This window comes from Pinus tabuliformis, chromosome 4_2 (genome assembly GCF_031772625.1).
Source record: "Pinus tabuliformis cultivar Carrire ecotype Pingquan chromosome 4_2, CPIR1, whole genome shotgun sequence".
In the NCBI taxonomy this organism is placed as follows: Eukaryota; Viridiplantae; Streptophyta; class Pinopsida; order Pinales; family Pinaceae; genus Pinus; species Pinus tabuliformis.
The window spans coordinates 930,604,349-930,610,937 of record NC_142304.1 but is presented as its reverse complement, the minus strand read 5'-3'; the positions used below and the strand labels follow the sequence as shown (position 1 = coordinate 930,610,937).

General features: G+C 35.3%; 1 pseudogene; it reads right to left on the bottom strand.

The window, feature by feature from the left end:
* Positions 1–5,563: 5,563 nt before the first annotated feature.
* LOC149172752 (antifungal protein ginkbilobin-like protein pseudogene) lies at positions 5,564–5,956 on the bottom strand (annotated as a pseudogene).
* Between the last annotated feature and the right edge of the window lie 633 nt (positions 5,957–6,589).

Genomic DNA, 6,589 nt, shown 5'->3' with positions numbered 1-6,589 from the left:
AGCTCTTATGTAGTCAAGCTCATTACTATCGATGTTCAAACTGGTGTAGGTCTCACATCCAACTTGTACAGTCCTCCTGTTTGGACTCCTGTAGCAATTTTCTTCATTCCATCTAACAGATCCTTAATGTAGTAGTTAGATTTTAAAAATTCAACTTTCAAATCTTGATCTGTAATCATTGATACAAAAATCAAGTTCTTAGTTATGCCAGACAGAAACATTGCATTATAAATTTGTTTAATATTACCATCAGGTAGAATGACAAAAAATTTCCCACATCCTTTGATTTGATGACTTCTATCATCACCTAGGTAAATTTGTGCACCTTCGTTTATCTCTTTAAAATCCTCCAGCCGGTGCTTGTTCCCTGTCATGTGTGTTGACACTCCCGAATCTACATATCAAATGTCTGCATCAACATTTTCATCACTATCTGCCATGAACAATCTCAAATTCTACACCTGATCACCATTCATGAGATGACCTGCATGTCTCTTTGGCTTCTATTGTTCTTCATGATACTTCTTTTTCCTACATTCCCTGACAATATGACCCAATTTTCCACAATAAAAACATTTAGTTTTAGAGTAGTTTTTATTCAGGTGCATACCTTGTGTCAAATTTGGCCGTTTATGTGAACTTGCTCTGTTTTGCTGTTGTGGACCTCCTTTCCCTTTGTAGAAGTTATTCCTTGCCACCAATGCAAGATCAGCACTCTGGGGCTTCAGAGTCGATCTCCTCTCTTCTTCCTGCATCAGTATACCTGTCAACCCTTCAAAACGCAGGATCTTATCTCTAACATTGTTCCCAGTGATTAACATCTGATAATCATCAGTGACACCATTGATTGTAATGGTTAGGAGATCTGTATCATCCATTGTATGACCAATATCTGATAATTTGTTTTTCAGATCCTTAATCCTTGCTACAAATGAAGCAATAATTTCATTCTCCTCCATCTTCATGGATAGGATCTTACTCTTGAGGAACAAAAGATTATTTGAATTTGTAATCTTGTACAATTCCTTCAAAGTTCCCCAAATCTCATTAGCTAACTTACCTTCTCTGATGTGCAGTATAATACAATCTTTCACAATCGTCCAAGCACTCTGCGTTTCTAGCATTGTATGCATCTTAAACTTCCAATTTGCATAATTGGAACCATCGAGATTGTTATGCTCATTCATGCATGCTTCAAAAATATTGTTATTCATCTTGGCGATTTAGAAAAAAAAAATCGATAGGTAAAAGATGTTAAATTTACCCGAGATCTGTGACAAAGATAGATCACTGTTGTTCGATATCGCAACACATGCGTAGATCACCATGGCTTTCTTCTCAGCATCCAAACAACCTTCTATTTTCAGCTATAGCCTTGTTTTTGGCTTCCCCACTCATCTTCTCTGACAGTTACAGCCTTGTTCTTGGCTCCCTTTGCAATTTATTTGATTTACATGATCGTCGCAGACATTTGCCCAATATCCGAGACTAGTCACAACCGTTGCAGAAATACACCAATTTTCTAAGACTAGTAGTAGATATACGCCCAATTTTCGAGACCGTCGCAGAAATACACCAATTTTTAGAGACTAGTCATGACTATCGCAACTGTACACTAGAAAAATGCGACGATCGAAAAAATGAAAAATTGAAGAAGTGTAGTAGTGTATCATCGCGGTTATCCACTCAAAACCTGCGATGATTTTGGTTCAAAGAACCAGCCACCAGCCAACATACAGGTTCCTCAACCCTGACGCTCTGATACCATGATAAGTATGGCAATGTTTGTATTAATGAAAATAAAACCCACTGGTCAGCTCTACGAAAGAGAGTCTGAACCAGGAGAGTCTGGCTCTGCAAAACGCTCTACATTGTTCATTAACATTACACATTAAATAAAATACATGGTTTTAGGGAAGTCAGAACAGCATCCTAAGAAAGAGAAACTAATTCCTATCCTGAGGCTATGTGAACCAACTCTACCTATTCTAGGATATTCTCCATTATCTGCAACAAATTTCTAATGAAAGTGATGGTATAAAATTCAACCTCTTTGATATGTTTGGAGATAGGCATCCATTTCCACAATGAAAAACATAGAACCACCATTCATCCAACAATCTCTTTGTTTTATCGCCATCGAGTTCTATGTTGAAGGATTGTTGTTTTTTTTTCCTCAGACAGTATTTGAAGGCATTCGAGCAATGCAATAATAGTGTAGTTGTTCAATTGTGGTTGATTGATGATTCAAAATCCACTCGTGCTATGATATTTTTTTATGGCTGTTCACTAGTGGTCACGTAATGAAACGCTAACCCATTAATTATGCATGGATGTGAACGGTCTACCATTCAATGTGTTGCATTAGCTTGCTGGACTAATTATTTCATTTTTTAGAGAAAGGGAGAAAGGGAAATTCCACCATACCACTAGTATCTCAATTCAATCTAGAAAACATTATAATATTTGTTTTTCCCTTAAAATTATATTTGATTCCGCTGCATTGATGTATTATGATAGTGAGATCGTGGCCAAAGAGTACATTTATAGTTGGAGTAACATGTGAAAATTAGATACAGTGTTACACAAGTTGGTAGCAATTGATGAAACTTGGCCAAGAAGTAGATTACATGAACATTTCCGTTGGAGGGTGTAAGGGCATGTTTGACAACTTCTTCATTGACAAATTTTTAAGAGGGTTCAAGGGATGGATACATTGTATTTTCATTGCTTATAGATACAAGGCAACAAGGTCTGAATATTTGGAAAGAAACTATTATATTATCCTTGCCTTTCTTGAAAATATCATCAAAAATATCTTCTTGATGTTAGAGTCCCGTGATTTCAATATATGAGGAGATAAGGGCAAAGGAAAATTATTTTAGACATAACTTGTTTTTAGGGAACGAATAGTTGAGAGTGTAAAATGAATTCATCAGTTTTTATAAAGGCCATAATGTGAGAAGGGAATAATATAAAGCAATCACCTATTAGAAGAAGTGATTGAATTTGAACAATGAGCCTAAAGATGCTATTCAAAATTAAATAATTCTATGAAAAAGGATTGTTACCATGAATCCCTGAAGATACATCAAGTTTGTCTTGGAGCAAATTCTTTTTAAAGCTAGTCCAAACATTAAACTTCTAGATAGACACCTTTCTTGTTGATTTTCATTGTTCATAGAACACCTTCCCATTAATGTGAAACGGGGAGGTAAGTAGAGATGAGGAGAAGTGTCTCTCATGAGAAAAGGGGGAGAATCACAATGTTTCCATCAATGCCAAGGGGGGAGACTATGGCCATTGTTGTCATTGATGGCAAAGATGTAGAAAAAGGGTATGTTTTGGTCCAAGATATGCTTGGTATGAAGTATATGTTGCAAGGTATATCAAAGAAGTTGTAGAGGTTGCATAGAAGCTAAGGCTTCTTACATATAATGTTACAAAGACAACTAACAAAGGAGTAAAGGAGCAACAAAGTATGAGGACACATTTAATGTATGCACAATTGAACATGCATTAACTGATGGCATGCTTTTTTCATGAGGAGTTGTGATGCATGTGAGCAGCAAGGCATATACATGTTGAACTATAGTTAATGTATGCACAAATAAACAGGAGCATCAAGGTATGCAAAGGAGGAGACATAATACTTGTTGGTTTCTCAACACATGTTGAGGGATGTTAATGCATAAGCTCATCTTGAGAAATTAATCAGACATATCTATGCAGAACATATGTTGATGACATATGTTGTCTTGTTTATGTTTCTATGTGAATATAATGGTTGATTTGAACTGTTGTAATGAAAGAAAAATGAAAGAATCCATGACATCAAAGGCAAAACTTCGTGAGATCAAAGGCGAGACTACATGACATACACTACAAGACTCAAGGCTACTAAGACAATGACATCAAGAAGTAGTGGCAAAATGTTTTGCAAAACAAATATATGGCTTTGGAGAGTGATGCATTGTTTTCATATCTTGCATGCATATTGCTTGCATTGGAAAGTGAATATTTTACATGTGTTATAATGCTATAATGTATTACTTGTTTGCATATGTTGGAATTTTTGTAGTGTATTTAACCATTATAGGTGGATGAAATAAATATTTGGTGCAACACTTATTTGTGTTCTAATATTCAAAATATGAAAATCTTGGAAACGAATGAGTGGAAGGCAAAGAGTCAAGCCTGTTCACTTCATATTCTTATGTGGAATACAAACACAAACTATCTCTATAAAAGATGTTCTTTTGGAAGACAATGAAGAGGTTAAAGAATGTGAGATTTGATTGTAGAGATATTCATTAGTTACCTCACAGATACATGAATTATATTTGAGTATAGAAAAAGGAAGATTTGATAATAGAAAGAAGCAAAGACATAAATGGAGGTATGAAAATCTATAAACTTGGTAAATCAACATGTTATATCTTGTATGTTTCAAGGAATTGTAGTCTCCTTTCATGTTGGAGATTGATAAAGAACATGTTGCACCATGTTGAGATAGAAGCCTCCTTTGGGTTGTAGCCTGCAAAAACTTATGGGAGTTGGGGCTTCCTTGCATGTTGTAGCTTGTAGAAAAATTGAGGTAGTAGTGTCCTATAGTTTGGAGCATAGAAAAGATCAGATGTAATAAGGGAGTAGGAGTTTTCCTCTACATCACAACAATAACAAATGGTGGTGTTCTCCCTTATGGGCTTCCACTTATATCTATTATCCATATGTGCTCATGTTATTTTCTTAGGTGATGTTTTGCATTACTTATTACTACTTGTTCACATATTCAATCTATTGGTCATTTTTAAAGAAAATCAATTTAATGACTGTAAATATACTAAATTGATTCACCTTGCCAACCAAACCCATGTGGCCCACCTTCACTTTAGTCAACCTTCCATAACCATCCACCTAGTAATTATTGATAATTAAATTAAAATTTTGAAAGGCCTATTATGAAATAAACATACCTACAGGTGTAATTATATAAAATAATTGAAAATTTTATAAATAATTGAAAAATTATGGTTAAAACATTTTATTAACATGCATGAAGTTGATACATGGTGTATACACACAAACATATAGAAATAATCAACAAAAACTATTATAATGTTGGGTAAGTCGAGAGAAGGATGAAATCCATGAATCTACAACCTTTTTCAAGTTTTTTAATGTAAAAATGTTTGTAGTACTTCAAAAGGTTTGATCTTCTTAGCACTATCGTAGATTTTCAAGGCTAAAATGAATTTACACTTACACTAAATCCAAAATGCTAAAAGAGTCGTTAACTTTGAAATGCTAAGAACAACTCAATAACTTTAAAAACACCTGTGTAAAATATAGCCACAACAAGTTGAGAGAAATGACTTCTCTTCAACTCTAACTCAATCTTAGATGAGAAAAGTACACTAACCAAACACATTCCAAAGTAGATGCCAGCGCATTATCAGACAGGCACGCATTATCTCACATAGATGAGAGATTCCTTAGAGTTTTATTTAAACGGACAGATTGGATGCATTTCCTATAGCCCCTTGTATTAGTCTAGTTGATACTAAAAGTAGAGTTGATCGTATTCGATGAAACAGACTAGTACTGCTCCGGCTTGAACGTAACCACCGACGGCATTGCCGCATAAGCCCCAGCTCTGATTGCAGAGGTTGGTAAGGCAGTTGGTGCAATCGCCGCCAGTTACATATTGCTCATTGCAATATGCTTGGCCGTAGGCAGTGGGTGACCCCCCGGTACCCGCAACTGACGTCTTGTAATTGTAACTGTTAGATGGCCCCGTGTTTTGTTCCAGATCTACGAATAAGTTTCCGAGAGTGTCGAAGTAAGGACTTCCGTTTGCGATTTTGGCGTCGCTGCACAAGGCCGTTATCTGCGCACCCGCCACCACGAGTAGTAACATTAGAGCTAAAGTAAAGCTGAAGCACCTGATCGTCATGGCTCCCAGAAATGAAATAATATCAACTCTAATAATGGAGAACGTTATTGTGATTCTTATCAATCTGCCTTCGACGCCCCCATTTTATAGCCCTCGCGGGACATGGTTGTGTTGTGTGGGTAGGATAACCACTGTGACGTCAAGGATGATGGTGGTTTTGTTAGTCTCGTAAACCGCCATTTTGGATACAGACCGCCATTCAGTCGTTCACACGAATAAACAGGCGGCCATTTATTCCTTTTGGATACATGAACCACATATTCCTTCTGTGTAGCGTGCGGAGCTCCAGACAACTAAGAAATATTAAAATGTAATGTCAATTAAATTAAAGTAATTAAATATTTTAGGATTTGATTTATGAAGTAATGTAAATTATTAAATTATATTTCAATCTAAATGAATGTATTTCATTTGGCCGCAACAAACATTTTTTTTAATACGATTTTTTTTTAAATTGACTTGATTTAGTTACTAGGAAATGAATATGTTTCATTTTGTCTCGGCAATTATTTTATTTTGGTGAAAATAAGAACTTCACATTAAAAAAATAAGTCAAAGCTAGGAGGAGTTTAATAGTTTATAACTATCATTTCAAAATAACTTAAAAAAAAAAAAAGTGTTTTTCATACTTGA